We start from the raw sequence: 18,967 nt of genomic DNA on the forward strand, positions 1-18,967 counted from the left end.
AGAGAGAGAGAGAGAGAGAGAGAGAAGAGGTTAAGAGCTGGGGATGAAGAGGGAGACTGGAACATGTGGAAACTGGTACCTGAGCCCACCCACCCCAGTGCGGCAGCCAGCACTTGGCTGTTCTTTTAGCTCAACCTCATCATTTATAAGATGGTCAAGGACAAAGCTTATTTACCCCCAAATCTCCATTGATCAAAAGCAAAAATTCCTATAGGAGTGAGGACCATGACGAAGTTATTTTCTTGATTTTCTATCAACATTTGAGAAAATGCAAAAGGGGATCATTGTCTATGATACAAAATTTTAAAAGATGATTACATCCATTTATCTGAAGATTTGCAAAAGGTTTTTTTAATGAAAATAGGAGAAAATAGTGTCAGAAAGTGTATCAACTCAAAAAACAACCTCCAGGGGCGCCTGGGTGGCTCAGTCGTTAAGCATCTGCCTTCGGCTCAGGTCACGATCCCAGGGTCCTGGGATCGAGTCCCACATCGGGCTCCCTGCTCGGCAGGAAGCCTGCTTGTCCCTCTCCCACTCCCCCTGCTTGTGTTCCTGCTCTCGCTATCTCTCTCTCTGTCAAATAAATAAATAAAATCTTAAAAAAAAAAAAACCCTCCAACATGTTAATGTGCCCTAGTGAATTGGAAGGCTATAGACAAGTAAGCATCTCTCTCCAAAGAATCCTAACTTTACAAAACAAGAGAGCAGAATAATTGGACCTTCCCAGGAGAGCACGGCTTTTATTTTTCTAGCCACCCCAGTGCACAGAGGGAGAACAAAGGAATGGATGGTTGCCTGCTCACTCTTCATTTGTGACATTTGGCTCTGTCCCCACTGGTAGTGGCAATGCAATATATTAACCCCACACTTTGATGTGGCAACTCCCCAAAATCTGTTGGCTGGTTTCCAGGCTGGAGAATGAGCAGAGTCCACCCTTGTGTCTCCAAAGAGAGCAAATACACACCATTGCCAGCCAAAAGAGAGAAAAATCTTCCTGTCTCTTTCCCTCTGTCCCAAATGGCCAAGCCTGGGCACACTACTTCTAGAGAACCATTCGATGACCCATAATGCCACCCTTCTGCAGTACAGCAGCCCAGGAAAAACCTGCGAAGAAGCAACTCCAAAGGTCTCCTGGCAGTTGGTGCAAAAATGGACCCACTTCTCTGGGTCCAAGTCACATGCCCCAACAGAGGGCATCTGCAGTCCCCAGCCTCTGCCGTCCCCAACAGAGCAGGCCTGCGGTTGGCAGGTAAAACTAAGCAGATTCTAATGATGATGATAATGCTGCGGCTGATGGTGATAATTCTAAAAAAGCTGTCAGCAGAATGATGCAGTCATCTATTAATTGGTTCACATTAGCCAAGCAGTCTCTCAGTTTGAGGAAGGCAGTGGGAGGGAAGCTGGGATCTTCTAGTAATGGTATTATGTGGTCCCAAGAATGGTTAGTAGGATTCCCACTTTTCTGTTATGTCAGTAGCCATAGCTTCATACAAGTACATACACAGATATTTCCATCTATAAATACAGGAAGATATATATTCTAGAAAATTTAGCATAAGGAATAAGAGTGTGGGCTTGGGTCCTAGACAACCTGGGTGCATATCCCATCTCTGATACGAGCCAAGAGTGTGACTTTCAGCAAGTTACTGTGGTATCTCTGTGCCTCACTTTCTCCATCCCTAAGAGGGGGGGTGATAGTACTTACTTCATCAGACTATTGTGATGATGAAATGAGTTAGTTTACGTAAAGCACTTAGCACAGTGCCTGGTACACAGTACTTTCAATGTAAATTATTATTTCTTGTCCTTTTAAACATAATTGTTTGTCATAAAAATATTATTTTTTATCTTGGCAGAGATCCTCTCAAAATCTGAAAGTACTATCACTACAAATACCACCGGCCAGAACAACCACGGCCCCCTCCCCCTTCCCTGTCACAACAGCGCGCACGCACACACACACACTCACACTCACTCCACTACCAAATTCCTCCCTCCAGAAAAAAAAAAAAAAAAGGATATGGAAATAACATTTTCCACATCTCGGATAATTTCCTGACAGTAAGAAAAAGTCAGCAAATGGGAAGAGGGAAGTCTCAGTGCGGAAAGAACACAAGGACAAGGACCCTCTGCTCTTAGGTCACCAACAGCCAAGAAAAGACAAAACAAAGAGGTGCTGAAGTCCAAACGAGGTTTGCTTTCATCTTCTTTCTTTTGTTCTCTTTCTCCCTTTTCATTTCCTTCCTTCTTTTCCTTCCCAACTCAGGAAGCCACACAGCTTCCCAGCAACTTTCCCAGCCGCTGCCGTACTTGTGGGTAGAGTGGAGATGAGCACCTTTCAGCAGAGTTGACAAGCGACTTTTAAAATCAGCTCCTTCGGGCGCCTGGGTGGCTCAGATGGTTAAGCGTCTGCCTTCGGCTCAGGTCATGATCTCAGGGTCCTGGGATCGAGTCCCGCATCGGGCTCCCTGCTCCTTGGGAGCCTGCTTCTCCCTCTGCCTTTCTCTCTCGCTCTGTCTCTCATGAATAAAAAAAAAAAAAAAAAAATCAGCTCCTTCGCCTCTTAAAGCACCACATGAACTCGAGCTTCTCTTTGTATTCTTCATACCCCAGTTTTCTATTCTTCCCAGTTCAAAAAACCACTTTCTTATTCCAAAGACTCCTAAGATCTTCCTTTCTAAACCAGTTCTCCAGATAAGTGGTAACTCTTTGTGCATCAAAGGGGCAAATGAAGAACCCCATATTAAGGTTGTATCTCCACTTGAGCTTGTTTCTAATCATCAAAGCATCCTAAGCACGCTTACTAAGCACGTACTTACACACTAAGCATTAAGATCTGTAGGGGACTGCAAACCTGACTACACAGCAGAATCACCTTGGGAGCTTAAGAATGACCCATGCCTGGGCCCACCCTCCAGCAATGAAAACAGGATCTCTGGAGGGGAGCCAGGTTGTTAGAGAGCTCCAGGTGATTTTAACATGTGGTTGCTGAGGAAAAGAAGGGGGCAACAGCAGTATAAGCCATCTTAAATAATTGCACATCCTAATGTACAATCATAAAATGAAAGACTTGGGTGCTTTTAGTTATTTAAATTGATTTTTTTTTTTTTACCCACTTCAATCATGGCTATGGAAAAATATTTCAAAATGTCCTTAAATCCCAAAAATGATACCAAACTTTCTTAGGTATTCCCTAAACAGTGGACTTAAGAAAAATTTCTAAGGTTTAAATGTACTACTACTTAGTCATATCATGGAATAACTTCTAATTACCATTTTCTATTAATATTTTCTGTATATCAGACACAGTGCCAAGGACTTTCGAATGTTATCCTTTTTTTTTTTAAGATTTTATTTATTTATTTGAGAGAGCGGGAGAGTGAGAGAGAGAGAGAGAGCATGAGCGCAAGAGCACAAGTGGGGGCAGGTGCACAGGGGGGAAAAGTAGACTTCCCACTGAGCAGGGAGCCCATCACCGTCACCGGGGTCTTGATCCCAGGACCTTGGGATCAGGACCTGATCTGAAGGCAGACACTTAACTGACTAAGCCAGCTAGGCACCACTCAACAGTTGTCTTTTTAATCTGTGTACAACTCTACATAAAACTTAGGTCGGTATTAATAATCCTCATTCTACGCCACTGTCCCTTGGCTTTTTTGTCAAATTCTGTTTAAAGGTCTCTCCATTTAACCTGGGGAGTTATCACCTAATATAGATTCATAAAGTAGTCTGTACAGTTGCATTCTTTTACTTCAGGAAGTTGATGGTAAACTTTTTTTTAATGGATATTCTTGGATTTTAAAACTTTTTAATGGATATACTTTATTTTTTTAAAGATTTTATTTACTTTGAGAGAGAGAGAGAGCGTACAAGCTAGGGGTGGAGGCGCAGAGGCAGAGGGAGAGAATCTCAAGCTGACTCCACGCTGATGTGGGTCTCAGTCTCATGACCCAGAGATCATGACCTGAGCCGAAACCAAGAGTTGGATGTTTAACTGACTGAGCCACCCAGGCACCCCTTTAATGGATATACTTTAATATGACTAAATTTGCTAACATCATCCAGGGGCTTACAATGAACAAACTGATGTCTAAATAATAATAATATTTTGACTACTTCAGGACCTTTGAGAAAAATACACAGAATATCATGGTCTTCAAATCTCCCTTGGCGTTTATTCTTAAAAGTCTTTACCAAAGACACTTCTATTAATTTCATAAAAGTTTTTAATACTTTCATAGCACAAAAAAAAACACTAAACACTACTAGTCAAATCAATATACATTTAGAACCAGCATTAATCACCCTATACTCCCATGCTACGTTGCTTACACCTCTCTTTTCTTCTTATTTCATTCTGGCGTGCATTATAATTAGCCATTTACTCGCCTTCTTCCCTTTCTCTTCACTAACAAAAAATTCCTGCACTCAGGGCACATCTTACATTCTTTAGGTTCTTTCTGCATCTACGCATAAAATAGGCACTCAATCAATATTTGTGGAATGTAATAGAAAAGAGTATTAAGCTACAGTTTGGGAAGCAATGCCAAGCGGTGGGCTGGAGCAGTGCTGTCCATACTGCAACGCATCCCAGGTCATGAAATCAACTGTGGATTGTGAGTACAATTTTTTTTAAATTGGAATTTAGAATAGAACAAAATAGGTAAGAATCGGAAATGTAAGAAAGCCCCTACATGGTGGTGAGGGCTCAGTGGCAGTCTGGGAGACCGTGCCTCAGTGTTTGTGCCCATGAGTGTGTGCAGGGCTGGGCCCACAGACACATTCCACTGAAGTTCAAGGTCAAAACCGCCGCAAGTCCCTGCGCTAGAACACGGACCCTGGAGTCATTTCTCTGGGGTTTGTGGTTGAACTCGGCCATTAGCCGCGTGACTCACAGCGAGTTCACAACCTTCCCAGTTTCTTCATCTATAGAATGGAAATAGTAAGAGCTCCATCCTCCTAGGATTTTTAGGACGAATATAGGAAAGAATCCCTATGAAACACGAGGCCCGGGGCTTGGCAGAGAGTGAGTGCTTACAGTTCTCATTACTGTTGTTGCACTTTTCACAGGTTTTCTTAGAAAAACTTGAAAGAACAGGCTCCCTGCCTCTGCTTTCTCACCTCCTGATGATTCCTCAACTGTTCTCTGGTTCCCACGTGTCCACACAAGAGAAGTGTTCTGGCTGCGGAGCCCCCAGCGCCTCAGCCCAGGGTCAGGTCAGGCTTGCACTCCACCACCCTCCTGACAGTGCCCCCCATCTCTTCTTCACTGCAAACCAGGGCCCCCCTGGCTTTCCAGACCCACCTGACCCTACAAGCTCTCTAGCCTCACCGAGGGACCGCATGTCAGCAAAGGGTGGAGTCCCAAGTCTCCGTCCCCAAGTCTGCCCTCTCTTCAGAACTCCAAACCCACGTGTCCAACCCATTTCTTACCATTTTCTCCATCAAGATCCCACCTGGCTGTGCTCAGGCCCCATTCAACACAGCCATAATTCCTCCTCCTCCTCCTCCTGAATTTCATCTGGAAAACCAACACAGGCCAGGCTTTCCTTTGCCCAAGCAGAAATCCCCGTCTTCATCCCCCCCGCCCCTCCTCCCCGGTTTCCCATGTCAGCCAGGACCGGCCTGCCGACCACGAGCTCTGCAGGCGGACTCTTCCTCTACTTCTTCTTTGCAAACCCCTCACGGCCACCTACTCATGGACCCTTCTGCCCTCTCCCCACTGCAGTGCATCTGGCAGGCTGCTGCCAAACCAGGCTTCTCACTCATCATCTCAAGTTCTGCCTCCAACTTCTCAAATCTCTCAGCGGTACCTCACCACCCACAGTCTGTCCATAGCAGAGCACAAGTTTTCTGCTTAATTCGTGAGTATAAGCACATAAGAAAATCCAAGATTTTTCCTTCCCTCATGGAGCTTACAGCCCCATCAATGAATAACATTATTCAAAACTTATAAAGGAAAATGAAAAATTGGTTTTACAAATCCATGTTTTGTCCATACATTAGATATTTACATCTTTAAATACCCAGCAAGTTACTAGATTCCTTTTGTTTTCCTCTAATGATTTGCAACAATCCAGCCCCCAACTACACCCCTCTAGGATATCCCACAAACCTGTGGTCCCAAGCCATTGTCATAATGCAGCACTTGGGCCACGCTCCGTCCCTCCTCAAGAGAGGGGCCCGAGTGCCTCTCTCCAACTTGCCTACCGACAAACTCCTGCTTTTCCTTTAAGACTTAGCCTAAAATGTCTCCTCCTACTGTTGTCATCCTGACTCTCCAACAGTCAGTCTTTCCTCCTCTAAGATCTCACACCAGTTTGGACAATCTTGCTATTATAACATTCATCCCAATATACCCAATATATTGTTATTATTTGTTACTATTTGATAACCTACAAGCCTGTCTCACATCCCAAGCACTAAGAATTGTGTTGGGCCCATAGGAAAAGCTCAATAAATCTTTATGAAATTAATGAATGCTAGAAAACCTACTTACCTAACTCTCCTGTATATTAAAATGATTAATCAAACATCTCTCATTCAACAAAATGAATTAAGTGCATTTAGAAGATATCGTGCATTTATTTAGAAGAAAATGAATTAGAAGGCATGGTGGAACCAAGACCATGTGGTCCCTGCCTCTATGGAGCTTAGAGGCTGCTTCCCGTCATTGATTCTGAAGGACTAGCTAAATACGTGGGTAAATATAAAGAAATTGTGGGGAGGTTTTTAATTCAAATTTTTTTTACCAATATAACATCAAATGGTATGTCTTTAATAGTCAGACAGTTACCCGATTCTCTCAGATGTGGTTTTAAATGTTGAACATGCTTGACAAACTGAAGTGCACCAGGGGGCGGGAAGGGGGAGGGGGGCAAGGGTGACACATTTCTGGAGCCAGAACTAGGACAAACTGTGGCTCAGAACTATCATCCAGAGCCTTCAGTTCGTCCTCTTGAAATCAGCTCCGTCTCAAGAAGATATGTGGTTTCTCTAAACATGTCATTCTTGTTTTGTTTACTCAAATGCTTCCTTCTCATTGTCAACATCTGCTCTGAACTTTTCAGTTAGAGTCAGACTCTCTTGTTTGTAAAACAGCTCATTGACATAAAGTGAGGAACACATCTTAGCCAGTCAAATCCAAGACTGAGCTTTAAAATAATTGTATTAAGGAATTTTCACTGCAGAGGATCCAGAGTTATTAAAAATAATTTGGGATTGGAATCATACACAAATCCATTACTTTTTGTTTTCACTTTTACTTTGCGGTCCATATAGATATGTTTTTTTAAAAAAAAAAAAAAAACCTAAACTGCTGTATTAACACAACTCAAAAGCCAAACCCTTAATTCAGTTTGCAATTCAAGAGCATTCCCAAATACTTCCAAGTTTAAAAAAGAGAGGCAGACTACATGGTGAAATTTTGCCAGGGTAAAGACAATGAAGATTTCTTTGTCCAAGCACCTTAAACCAGGCTACAAATACAACTTGCCCTAGGGGGAACCAGGATCAATTTCCCAACTGGTTATTATCTCACACTGGAGTGAGAAGGAAGAGCAGGAGAAATAGCTCTGGGCCCTGGAATTAAATCACATTAATCGTCCCCAAAAGGGATAATTAACACAAGTAATTAACTGCTGGAGCCTCTGAATTATGAAAACAGTATGACCATCAAAAAAGGACATCCTTTGACTCTTTAAGGCCTTACAAATCAATCACAGCCCAGCACTTAGCAAAGAGCTCCTCCAAAGCTAAGTTATCCTCCAAAGCATGACTTAGATATGGTGAGTACTGGGCTCTGTTTTAGCAAAGTGGAAGAAATAGGTTAGAGATAACATGGATTGAGTGTAGGATCATGGAAGCCTGAAGCCAGAAGGAGCCTTAGGAATCATTTGGCAAACTGACCGCCCTCAGGCCAGATCTGATCCCTAGATCTCCAGAGGCATCTTGTTGGCCTGCACAATTTTTATTTTATTTTATTTTATTTATTTTATTTTTATTTTTGTTTTACTTTTGGCAATTGCCAATGTTTTAAAACCGTAAGATTTCACCTAAAAATCTGAATTTTTGGATTCTCTTGAAAATCCATCAGAAGATCTGGCAACACGGGCCCTTATTCCTAAATAACAGCTGGCTGAAACTGAGTAGCTTTCACCTTCATTGAATGGACATGTTCCCTCCAGTTCCTTCCACTCTCTAACATCTCCCTGACGCAGGACCAAGGCTGACCTGCATTTAGAGTTGCACCTGTGTTCTCTCCACCCTCTACCCATCACCTGCTTTGCCTGTCTCCCCTGGGTGAACCCTATGAACTTGCTACCACCAATCTAGGGATAGCGTGGCTAAAGGAGAGGCCAGTACCATGGTCCCTCACTGACCAATCCAGTGAACAGTCACCTATTTTCAGTCCTGCTCTCAGGTTCAGAAGAGAAAATGGCCGAATTTGTAAACCACTCAGAGCCTGAGAAAAGATGAAAAGATCTAGATTTAACAGAGTTAAGAACAGGCAAAATGAGAGCCAGACACTTATATACAGTTGGTATAATCATTTCCCTGCATCCCATACTCTTATCATGCTCCCTATGCTACTGGGCTCTTGTTTCAGCTTTTCTCTGCAGTAGTAGTTACTACTTGGGCCACACTTTGAGTGATATGGTTCGTGTCATGATGATATCTACATGATACGGTTTGTGTGATGAGGATATCTACACTCGTGTGTGCTTTTGCTTCGTATATGTTCTGCATAATTTGCACGATTATGTAGAGTTGTATCTGTTGTCTGAGCACACTTGAGTATGTCACGTACAAATTAGTATATTTGCTGTATCACTTTCAGAATAAAAGCTCAAGACACAAGGCAACATATATGGGATGTTGAAATACAAAGAGATCTGGTACATTTGGGAGGGTTATTGGGAATAATGAGAAGAATATTTGAAATTGACACTCTTCCAGAGAATCTGGCAGATCTGGTCTTTGTGTTTAAGGTTGTCACATTCGCTAATGTTTTTCTCATCCATATCTTATCTCTTCTCAAAGTGCTGAAGAGTTTCTTATGAGTGCGTCATAAAAGCACAAGATCATAGAACAGTTTGAAGATGTGTTAAAACATTTAAATGTCTCATCATGAATTTGTAAAGTAAAATTAATCAAATGATGAGTAATGTACAATATGATGACTATAGGTAACATATTATATCATATATTTGAAAGTTGCTGAGAGAGTAGTCCTTAAAAGTTCTCATCACCAAAAAAACTATGTGTGGAGAGGCTGCTGGGAAGATGATGGAGTAGGACGTCCCTGGGCTGACCTTTTGCCGTGTGGCCGCCTAGAGAGCACCCACGTCGGCATAAATAACCCGGAAAGCAGCCCGAAAACTGGCAGAACAGACTCTCCGCAGCCCGGCATAGACAAGAGGCCACAGCGAAGCAGATCCACCCCCTCCGATCGCTCTTGGCAAGATCCCGTCAAAGCGGAGCCACAAGCCTGGCAGTGTGTGTGTGGCCCAGACAAGTCAGCACCACTCCAAAATGAGTCCTGCCCCAGGGAGAGGGGAAGATAACCACACACCTGTCTGACTGTGACCCCAGCAGTGGGCTGAGGGCAGGCACTGGGTCTGACTGCAGGCCCCACCCACCAGCAGAAGCTTCTCTGGGAACGACCCAGGGACAGTGCCTGCAGTCTGGTGCTACTTCATCTCTGGCCAACACCTGGTCTGACTCAACTCAAGCCCAAGGCAGCCCTGGAACAGCCCACTAACACCACGGGCACCAGACTCTGCCCACAACAGGCAGGGAGCCATCGCAGACAACAGGACTGAAGGCAAACACATCCCAGCCACAATGGTAGGACCCCGCTGGAGCAACACACATAGGAGACACCCCCTGAAGCACCAGGTTCTGGGGAACAGACACGGCACTGCAGGACCTCTTCTTCATAAAGCCACTACTTTCAAGTGCAGGGGACGTAGCTGACTTTCCTAACACAGAAAAACAGACAACGCAAGAGACAGAATGAGGAGACAGAGGAGTATGTCCCAAATCAAAGAACAGGACAAAATCAGAGCAGGAGACCTAAGTGAAACGGAGATAAGTAATATGTCTGATAGCGAATTTAAAGTAACACTCATAAAGATGCTTGCTAGAATTGAGGAAGGACTGCAGGACCTCCATGAGACCCTCTACCAAGAGCTAGAAGACATAAAAAAGAACCAATTAGAGCTATTGGACTCACTAAATGGAAATAAAAATAGACCATCTGGAATAAATAGCAAGCAAGAGGAAGTAGAAGAAAGGATCAGCCACCTGGAGGACAGAGTCATGGAAAGCAATCAAGCCGAGCAGATGAGAGGGGGAAAAAATACACAAAATGAAAATAGACCCAGGGAACTCAGCAACACTGTCAGGTGTAACAGTCGCATGATAGGGATCCCAGAAGGAGAAGAGCGAGGAAAGGGGGCAGAAGATTTGTCTGAAGAAATAATAGCTAAAAACTTCCTGAATCTGGGCAAGGAAAGAGAAATCCAGATCCAGGAGGCACAGAAAGCCCCCAGCACAACCAACCCAAAGAGGTCTGCGCCAAGATACAAAGTAAATAAGATGGCCAAAAGTAGTGATAAAGAGAGAATTTTAAAAGCAGCAAGAGAAAGGAAAGCAAGTACATACAAGGGAAACCCCATACGGCTATCAGTGGGTTTTTCAGCAGAAGCTCTGCAGGCCAGAAGAAAGTGGCATGATAAATTCCAACTGCTAAAAGGAAAAAATCTACAGCCAAGAATACTCTATCCAGCAAGGCTTTCATTTAGAATAGAGGGAGAGATCAAGTTTCCCAGAAAAACAAAAATTAAAAGCAAAACCAGCCACAACCCTGTCACACACGATGCCATCAGCCTGTGGGTCCCAAATTCACGGTCCAGCCGCCCTCCTGCCCGAGTCAGCGTGCACGGCCTGCCACCTGCTAAATGCCAAGTCAACATGCCTTCACCTCAGATTGCCAAGGGCTCAAACTGATACTGTTCCCCTCAACTTTCAGCCCCTGTGCCCAAGTTTGTGCACAAAAGTGGGAATAATTATAACAGCAGAATGAAGCAACCCAAACATCTATTTCTGTGGAATATAAAATGGATAAAAGGAGTGTGCTAGGCTGAGAACATCTCCAAAAAGCACATGGACAATACATACAGCATGATTCTGGTTAGTAAAAAACAAACAAACAAAAAACCTGGGAAGAATAAAACAAGATGAAACCGGAGAGGGAGAAAAACCATAAGAGACTTCTTAAGCATAGGAAAGAAACTGAGGCTTGCTGGAGGGGAGGGGAGGGGGGGATGGGGTGACTGGGTGGTGGGCATGAAGGAGGGCACGTGATGGAATGAGCACTGGGTGTTGTATGCAACTGATGAATCACTGAACTCTACCTCTAAAACTGATAATACACTATATTGTTAATTAATTGAACTTAAAATTTAAAAACAAGAAACCCTCCCCTCCAAAAAAAAACTGTATGTGTGATGGTGATGTTAACTAAACTTACTGTGGTAATCACTTCACAATATATACATATTTCAAATCATTATGCTGTACATGTAAAAGTAATACAATGCTGTATGTCAATTATAACTCAATTAAAAAATAAAATCAGAATGATGGGAATGAGGATGCAAATTTAAAAACAGAGAAATACTTCTACAGGTAGCAGGCTCAGTTTCTAACTTCTTTTAACAAGCTATCCTGTATGATGTCCTTCTTACCTGATAGTTCAACAATAGTTCAAAGGATGGGCTTTTGAGAGACATTTCTTGGCTTCAAATCCTGGTCCCATCATCTATTTAGCTGAGTGACCTTTTTAAAATTATCAGCCTAAGATCAAAATTATGCCTTCTTCCTTAATGAAATAAGGTATGTGACTCACATGACACATCATGTTTAATAAACATTAATAATAATTATTATTATTGGCAGTTGAAACAGAGAATAGACAGTGGCTCTACTCTGCATATTGCCCAGGAAAGTGGAGGTGTCTTCCTATCCAGAGTTTTCATCAAACCAAGAGTCGGTATACCATAAGACTGCAGATTTGGGGGAAAAACTGTCGGAATTATATAAAGCATTAGAGGCTATTTGAAACACATTACTCTTTTATAGTAATGTCAATAGGAAGCAAATACCATTGAGATTTTATCCACTTATTTATTTTAGGGTATAAACAAAACTGAACTTCAAGGTATAAACTACAGTTAAGGATGGTATAACTACATTGCTGGTATAAATAGTAATAACAATAATGATGATGTTCAATGATTTTTAATTTCTTCACATGGCTTGTCATATTCTCCCCAATCTAGCCCCATCCTACCTCCCAGCCTTATCTATCTTAAATTCCAGGCTCCAATCACTCCAAACTACTCTGCTTCCTTTGGACACACTGGACTTCCAGAAGTCTGTGCTATTTGCTTGTTCCAGCAAGGCTCCTTTCAATGGAGGAAATCCTCTTCCTTCTTCAAATACCAGCTCAAATGCTACACCTGCTATGTAACTTTTTTTAGTTCTTAACCTTGAATGAACCTTCCCTTTTCTCTGCCATTCAATAGCACACTAATGATGTTCCTGCCATATGACTCCATTTATACTACCTTGTATTGTAGATATTTGTAAACATACCCATTTTTCCCACTAGACTAAACTCTTTGAAGGCAGGGACCATGTGTTCTTTGCTTGAACTCGGTTGTTAAGTTCTAGTTCAATCTCATTATCTACAGGGAATACTTTGGTATCTGCAAAGAACCTCCCAAAGAAAAGGCCAACTAGCTCAAAATATATGCACTCTTGCAATCTTTAACTAAAACTTAAGTCATTAGGTGAAACTTTCTTGAAAAGCTATACTTAACACAAGCAAGACATTGTGGTTTTTTGCACCTTCCCACTGGCTTTCTATACTCAACTGTTGTCTATAAATTAAAGTCAAGAGATATCTCACTTGAGTAAAAGACCACAAAAACTGGGGGTTCAAAAGATTGGGGTGAGGAAATGAAGCTTGAAAATCTGGCCACATCTTTCTAATTGTCCTCCTCTAGCTCCTGTTTCACGACCAGATCCAATCCGAAGCACCATGCTCTGGTCTGTCTTGGTAGTTTCAGACCTCAACCAACACACACCCTCACCTCAGTCCCTTCAGAGTCACAGCCAGAAGTTGGGAGAGATTCCTAGCGTCCTTCCCCTTATCACCTGTCCTTCCCTAGATTCATCCGATTAATATGAAGGGTCCTTGTTCCCCCACTGGCCTACACACAAAAGGGAAGCAACAGAGAAGGATGTTCTTAATGGAGCTAAAATTATGAATTGTCCCAAATGTTCAGGTTGAACTATTTTATTATGTAATTTCCATTTCCCAGGGCCTTAAAAAAAAAAAAAAAAAAAAAAACATTTCTAGCAATGATATCAGTACTAACCCTGCTAGTGACATGTTATTTAAAAGAAGGTGTGATCATGTAATGAATATCGATACTTTCACTTCGGAATCTTCCCCAGCTTCCTCAGTCTTCTGCCTGAACCAGCCAGAACCATTTCTCAGAGCTAAAACAAACCTGAATCTAAGAAACTGTCAGGACATACCAAATTAACACAATTTGATGGAACAACTAAATAACCTACTGGCGGGGAGGATCCATCTGCAATCTGAACTACTATACAGATAATTCGAGATTAAAAAAAAAAAAAATACACCCAAACTAATTGTGACCCAGGAAATTGATCCCAAAAGTGTTATATTAAATAACTTACTGTATAAGTATATTATTTAGTGTAAATCCCGCCTAAACAGCCCGGATGCATTGACCTGTGCTGAATTAGAACTGGCAACCGAAGAAGCATTGATTTGGTTTTGATGACCAAGTTTTTAAATAGTTGTCAGCTCTTTCCAAAGCCTCTGGCGCTTCTGAAGCCAGAGTAGGTTACCCGGGGCGAGCCACAGATGGAGCGGTAAGCACCAAGTCCTCCCAAGTTCCCGCTCGGTGTCCCGGCGGCCGAGGTGCCCGTACCTCCCGCGGCGGTCGCCCGGATTGACCCGGTGGTGCTGAACCTGGCGCGGCGGCGTGGACTCCGCCAACCCGCGCGCCGCCTTCCTCCCAGCCCCGGAGCACCCGGGGGCGGCGGCGTGCACCAGCGCCCCGGCGGGGTACCTGGAGGCCTCGCTGCCCTCTGAGAAACAGGGGGCCACCTGGTCGCATTCCCCCCAGCCCCCGCTCTGCCACCAGCAGCTGTCTCGGGAGTTCCGGGACAGACCGCGGCCCTGAGCCCGGTCCGTAGGCACCGTCCTTCCTCCAGGACGCTTTTCTGGCGGTCCTTCTATCTCTGTCTCTGTCTTCCACCTCCGTGCAAAATGCGACCCTCAGATTGCTGGGGAAACCTGCCCACCGCGGAGAAGCACCCCATCCGCAGGGGCGGGTATCAAGGGCCGGGCGCAGCGAGGACACTCAGCCCCCGGCACACACCCCAAACCAGAAAGCTGTTCCAAAGTGCTTGCCCGCGGGTGACAGCGTCGCCGCCGCCGCCGCCTGCTGCCCCGAGCCAGAGGAGTTACTTCTCGCCTCTGGGAGGCGAGGCGGCGCGGGCGGCCGCCGAGCACCCTCCCGCGAGCTCGGGCCCTTTACCTGGGTAGCGGCCTCGGGGCGCAGAGCCCCGGGCGAGCCGGGCGGGTGGTGCGGTGAGGACCGCGGCCGCCGCTCTCGCCTGCTGCTCCGGGCCGGCCGGGCGGTATTTATCCGGGGGCCCGGGCCCCTGCGGGAGTACTGGGCAATCGGTCCCGCTACGCGCGGCCCCGGGAGCCGCCGCCCTCTGCCCTCGCCGAGCCCTGCGGCGGCGGCGGCGGCGGCCGCGTGCAGGGAGAGAGGAAGCCGGCCCCCTCCTCTGGGCTCCACCTTCTCTTTCTCCGCCTCCTCCTTCCCGGCAAGTTCTTCCCCGCTGTTTGCCCCCTGTCCCTCTCCTTTGCGGGGCACCCTGGCCAGTCTGAACCGGTTGTGACTGCGCGGGTGGCTGGGGGAAGGAGGAGGAGGCGGAGGAGATGGAGGCGGAAAAGCGGGCGGTAGGGGCGCTGCTCCAGCTCTCTCGGCTCCGGCCCGGCTCGGGCCGGCCAGGCGGAGAGAGGGCACCGCCGGGACCGCGGCCCCCGCCCGGCCCGGGGCCACCAAGGCCTCGGGAGAGCCTGGCACCGCCGGCCAGGCGCCCTGTCGGTGCGCACACGCGCGCGTCCCCCGGCGCCTCTGCGCCCCCGCCGCCCTCCGCGTGCCCGCAGCGGCTCGCCAAAGACCCAGTGCATTCGGGGGAAGCCGGGGTCTAGGGATGAGGGCGAGTGGCCCCGGGTCTCCCAGGCTCCTGGGGCCGCCGGGCGCCCTCCTGGCCGGAGCTGTATACCCAGCTGGCAGTGATCCCAGAGAACCGGGCACCAGAACTTTGTGGGGCCGGTGCTCCTGGGCAGTGAGGAGTGAGGATGCCAAGGGCTGTCCTTTGTGACAGCTCCATGGGAAAGGAGGGCGACCCGCAGTGCACACAGCGTGCTGGGAGAGAGGACCCCCTAAAGTGATATGCATTTTCAGTGTATGCGTATTTCTGGGAAGAGGCACCATACCTTCTTCCAGCTTCTCAAAGAGGCCCGGGGCCACCACCCATTACAGGGCTGAGAATTCCCTTTATAGCCTGAAGCCTCTGGTTCTGACCTAGACACAGGCACCACACTTGGCAAAGGTTCGTTTTCTGAAATCCAGATTAAGCTGCCTCACCTTGCTGAGCCTCTGTTTTCTCATCTTGGCTGCATGGTGCAGTCTACCTGAAATGAGAGCTCCAAAAATCCTGAGGACCTTGACCATACATATCAAGTTTTCATACAGATATGAAAACAGTGGTTCATCCCTTTTGCCCCACACCATTCCTTTCCACCCAATTTACTGACTTTCGGGTTATGGGGAAAAGAATGGCCAGTGCTAGTTGATATTTCGTATTTTGTTTTGTCCTGAGAAGGAGAAAGATTGGGGGCGGGGAATGAAGTAACAGTGAGAATGAGAGGGAGGTGGTCCCAGGAATGGTTCTGGAAGGGAACATAGAGAGGTGATGCTGTCAACACCATCAAAAATGTATTTCTGAGAAGGAGAGAGCATAGAATAAGGGCTTATCACTCTGTGCTATTTTTGAGCTGGTTTGTGGTTACTCAATGTGTTCACGTTATAAGAATGCATTGACCTGCCCACTGATAGCGTGTGTACTTTTCTCCATATATTTTGATAAAAGATATTTTAGAAAGTTTTTTCTTTGATTCAAGTACCCTCTAACCACCAAAGCAAGTGTCATCTTGATAGTTAGTTGGTTGAACAAATCCATGTATATAAAATTATATTTTGAGGACAAGGAAACCCTGCTTGAAAAATATTTGTGTTCCCCAATTGGTTTCTAAAGGTGCCTTGTCCCTGTTCTCATCTCCACCAAGTTTTCCCAGGTTTTTTTAAAGATTTAATTTTTTATTTTTACAGAGAGAGCACCAGCAGGAGGGGCAGAGGGAGAGGGAGAGAATTCCAAGCAGACCCTGTGCTGAGCACGGAGCCTGAAGCAGGGCTCGATCCCAGAACCCTGAGATCATGACCAAGAGTCGGTCGCTTAACCACCCAGGTGCCCCTCCCAGATTTCTTTTACAGAGAGTTTATGACCAGCACTCCCATGTCTGCTCAGGCCAGTCTGCACCGATCCACTAAGAACTGAAAATGAGCTCATTCTTACACACGGGAGCATGGTCCCGACGTTAGCGTAAGACTGGATCCCAGGGGTCAAAAACTCAAAAGGGCTGGGGGTCCAGACTCATACTGCAATGAATGGAGTGGGCAGAGGCAGCCCGGAGGACTTACGGAGTGTGGAAGGTGGCTCTGGTTGCCGTGGCCGCTGCCTTAGGGAATTGCTGCCGTTGCTAGAATGTGAGAATTGCACCACCCCTGTGAAGGTTCATTGTTCAATCACACCTCAGCAGAGCAATCAGACGTGCAGGAGAACTCAAGAAATCTAGTCCAAACCTGAGACTTTACCCATGAGTGGAATTTGACCCAGAGAAGCTAGGGATGTTCTGATCAGACACCCTCTCCCACTGCCCCCCACAGTGCAGAGGGGCTGGAGAGCAGGTTGGCGGAGACAGGACCGAAACCACCTCCCTACCATCTGGAATTTTTGTCCCCAATGACTGGAAGATGCAAGATTTGCGAACGAGGTGAGGGTCAGATAAGTTTCAGTATTGCTGGCTTTACAGCTCTGTGCAGCCCTTGCCCTTTGGGCCTCTCTTGGGCCCAAAAGCGTATGTACTTGCAAGATAGAGTGAGAGAAAAAGACAGGTCATCAAATAAGCTGGATTTAATAAAACTCCCTTGGGAAGAATGAACGCTGAATGTGCATTTAAAAAAAAATTGGTATAGAAGTGATGCCCTGGACGAAGAAGTTGGTCCTTTGCCTTGTATTATTTTTATTGTTTGGGGCATTTATTAAGAAGTTTGTGATTTGTGAGATTTGCTAAAGCCCACGCCCCCTTAGACCTTTGCTGATTCAATCTTTTAGAGAAAAGACAGAGAAATTAACCTGAAATTGCTCGGCAGACCTCACGCCAGCCAGGAAACCAGAAACATGGAGGGCAGATGAAGGCAAAAGTTGGCCAGGGGAGGGTGGGACATTTACACAGACGTGAGTCACCCATCCAGTGCCTGCCCAGCTGAGCAGACTTTCCTTCCTGACTTACTACACCAGGACATGTTTCTTTTGTACACGCTGCTCTTCCCCTGTTTATGAATGACGGCATAGCTACATAGACACTATACTTGAAAATAAAAATAAAGAAAATAGAACTTAGAGTTTTTATAGCAGTTGGCTCAGATCTAGAGATCCATTCTATGAATTCCATTTCATTCACTCACACTTTAACAGATAAAAAAAAAAAAAAAAAACTAGAGGTGGATAAGCCATTCTCTCACATACTTAGAGATTTGTTTAGAAGGACAAAGTTTCAAATGTTAAAAATGACCTTAAAAACATACTACATCGTATTTTTACTTGTAATTCTCCAGAATATTATTTCTTCTTTTTCTTGCCTTTACTTTCATCACATTATTGGGCTCAAGCGGTTTTTAATCTTAGGGGAAGGGAAAAGAGGGATAAATGCTATTCTTTGAGTACCTGGTAATTGCCAAGAACTATGCAATCTCATGGGGTTACGTATTGTTATCTTCATTTTACAGAAGAGAAAACTGGAATTCAGAGGTTAAGTTACTTGCTTGGTTGATAAGTAATGGAGTAGGACTCAGGCTCTGGTCTGGCTGGTTGCTAAGCCTGTGCCCTCCCCACTCTACCTTAGGAAAATGATCCAAGGCTGATAAGAGCTAACACTGAGGACTGCCAGCTCACTAAGCTTACTACAACGCACCATAAACCTAAGAAGTAGGTGCTATTATAATCATCCACTTTGGCTGCTAATGAAAATGAACTAGAGAGAAGTTAAGCAGTTTGCCCCCAGTCCACAGTTAATGACAGGTAGGCTGGAGTTTTAATCTAGGCATCGTGCTCTGAACCACTACTCTACATCCTCATGAAAGTGGAAACCAGAAACACAAAACTACATAGAATGTGCGTCCTTCAGCGTGTGTGTGTGTGTGTGTGCATGTGTGCGTACACATATATACACTTTCCACTTCACATCCTTCTGACTTGCATTGCACGGTTTCAAGACCATAATCAAAATAATTACGTTTTTGTGTGTATCAGTTTCCAAAGCACCCAGCATATATCTACATGTAGGACTCCCAACATCTATAATGTCCTCGTTGTTTGCACAGAGAAACTGTAAAATCCTGAAAGCAGGTACCTGGTCTCCTGGTCATCACTGCTCCCTAGAGCACAGTGACAGGAATAATAGGGTAGCTCTTTGCTTAATGAACTTTGGTTGAATGAA

General features: G+C 45.3%; 1 protein-coding gene across 5 annotated transcripts in view; it reads right to left on the minus strand.

Moving 5' to 3' along the window:
• SLC16A9 (solute carrier family 16 member 9) overlaps positions 1 to 15,077 on the minus strand; it is a 52,383-nt gene extending 37,306 nt beyond the window's left edge. For 4 of the 5 annotated variants that reach the window (XM_054508168.2, XM_045877888.3, XM_045877889.3 and 1 more), the window contains exon 1: positions 14,652 to 15,077. The gene's annotated coding sequence lies outside the window, so the exon portion shown is untranslated. Of the gene's footprint in view, positions 1 to 2,335; positions 2,520 to 14,651 lie in introns of all 5 variants that reach the window. The other variant, XM_054508166.2, reaches the window with a different exon arrangement.
• Between the last annotated feature and the right edge of the window lie 3,890 nt (positions 15,078 to 18,967).

This window comes from Mirounga angustirostris, unplaced genomic scaffold (genome assembly GCF_029215605.1).
Source record: "Mirounga angustirostris isolate CCGP_5_RB_7025 unplaced genomic scaffold, mMirAng1.0.hap1 SCAF_6, whole genome shotgun sequence".
Classification (NCBI taxonomy): domain Eukaryota; kingdom Metazoa; phylum Chordata; class Mammalia; order Carnivora; family Phocidae; genus Mirounga; species Mirounga angustirostris.